At 37.5% G+C, this 2,158-nt stretch overlaps 1 long non-coding RNA gene across 1 annotated transcript; it reads right to left on the bottom strand.

Moving 5' to 3' along the window:
• Positions 1 to 7: 7 nt before the first annotated feature.
• LOC112549114 lies at positions 8 to 2,021 on the bottom strand. Its single transcript, XR_003092465.1, has 3 exons — positions 1,972 to 2,021; positions 890 to 992; positions 8 to 135 (listed from the first exon to the last, which is right to left on the bottom strand). It is a non-coding gene; the product is annotated as an uncharacterized LOC112549114 (long non-coding RNA).
• Between the last annotated feature and the right edge of the window lie 137 nt (positions 2,022 to 2,158).

Genomic DNA, 2,158 nt, shown 5'->3' with positions numbered 1-2,158 from the left:
GACGTGCCACAGGAAGAGGGGGAGGGGCACCTGGGGCTTATAGCACAAGCTTCTCCATTGTACCGAAAGATGACTTTTCCTATGGATGGTCAACCATCCTGTTTTGTGGCTTTCAGCTTCCTCCTGTATTGTGAGCTTGAAGTCATTGAAAAAGAAAAGGTTTTAAACCGAGGTCTGTGTTGGGAATTCCAAACACTTTCAATACATGTTAACCAAACAAATACATCATGCCTAGACTATTAACATCCTGGTTCACATTGCTGAAGCCACTATTCTTTGGAAAAAAATAATGTAATCACAGAAGAACTTTGAATAGCTATCTTGTTAGTTCTTTCACGTTCTGATAATATTTAGACAAACTGAAAAGAAATTTGAAAATGTGGTAGAAAGCCAAGTACAGTGTGCGCAAGACTGCGTCTTGCAAAAGAGAAAGAAAAATCCATCCCTATAAACATTACGGTTAAGTGGCAACATCCTGAAACACTCAAACAGACAAATTCATATTAATAACTTCTTAGTTTTCAACACTCTAACAAATGCATTTGTGTTAATCTTGATGGAATATTTGGAAAACCTTTGCCTTAAAATGTTAATTTTGTATCCATGTTTCAAATGTGTAAACTGTAGGCTGATTATTTTCAAGTGCCTTGCTTCAATGGGAGGTGAGCTGCCCCTCTAAGAAAAACATTTGCACTATGCAAAAAAGTGACTAAGTAACTATTAATGCTAGTTTGGTTAGGACTTGTAGCATGTGTTCCTGCAAGAAAGTACAGCACATACCAGTTTCATCGCGATCTATGCAGTGAACTGTGGAGCAGTCTGGTTTATGCCACTGGCAGACTTATGTGTTGCAGCTGTGTGTGTGCTACATTAAACAGTCTGCAGTTACCTGATATCCTTCTGTTTTCTTCTGGCACCACTTCAGCAAGGCATTTCTTTTGGAGCCTCCATATTCTCTTGCCAGGGCAGATAAAGGGTCTTTCCTTTCTTCCCTAAGAATAGAAGGGGAGAAAAAGAACAGCAAGGTTTGATACCATGCTCCCTTCTGCAAGTTTTTCTTTTCCATTTGAACAAGGTGAGTACCTTTCTCTCAATGACAGGAATAAGGCACAGCATGCCAGTTAAGGGATGGAATATGCCCAATTAAACCCACATAGTTTTCTCTGTTAGGCAAGATCAAATCAGCTGATTTGCTGGCAGTCACTTCACCTATTGTCCATTCGGAACAAAAATTTGAATGCGATCATACTAAGATCTTTGAGAGTTATCACCACTGGTGCTAATCACTTACCATTTACTTAATTATTTTTAAATTAAACCTCTTTTCTAGGGCTCTGCATACAAATAGGGCTTCTTCTAAAACGTATAACATTAAGCTAACATGCTCAGGACACAATATGTTCCAGCTTGAACTATAAGCTAATGCAAACAACTTTATTTTGTTTAAAAAAACCCAAACTGATGGTATCTCTTTTGCATCTCATTTGATTAGCAATGTCACCTTGAAAGAGCAGTAACTTGGAACACTGTTAGGACAAAGTTATTGCTAAGAGACTGTCTGCCCCCATATCTGGAGTTTTCAAAAGAAGGGATCAAGGACAGTCTCACTCATTTACTTCATATGCAGGCAATATTGATTGTAATGAAACATTGATCAGGTCTCAATAAAATATGCTAAGATAACAGATTCAAACCCATCAATAATGATCTTGTGTACCATTCTGATTAAGACAAATAAGAATACAAGTATCCTTGTGCAGTCATATTTGTCTATTTAGCCAGTAAAAAGCTGGATTGAGGGAGAAGGGGAAGGCTGATTAAGAAAACAATTACTTTCCCTATGATGAAAGGCAGAGGGAGGAAGTGTAACTGGGTTGGTGAATGCATACTACAATTTTGCATTAACAATTTCAATGTTAGGTTTTAATAGTCAAACTGTTCAAAATATTAACTCTTAGATTAATTACTCACATTAACACCCTTGTGGTAGTGTGACTGAGGCATGTCTTTCTGCAGGCACTAAAATGAAGTACAACAAAAAGGTCTAGATATGACGTTTTATGTAGCTTGAGTAAAAATAGAGATACTCCAATAGGTCTATGCAGTTAACCCTAATGTTCTCTGTTTGGACCTTTTCTACAAAGCATTTTACACTCAG

Source organism: Alligator sinensis, unplaced genomic scaffold (assembly GCF_000455745.1).
Source record: "Alligator sinensis unplaced genomic scaffold, ASM45574v1 C65575617_1, whole genome shotgun sequence".
NCBI classification, from domain to species: Eukaryota; Metazoa; Chordata; order Crocodylia; family Alligatoridae; genus Alligator; species Alligator sinensis.
Note: the sequence above shows the minus strand (reverse complement) of the source record. Positions and strands in the feature narration are given on the sequence as shown.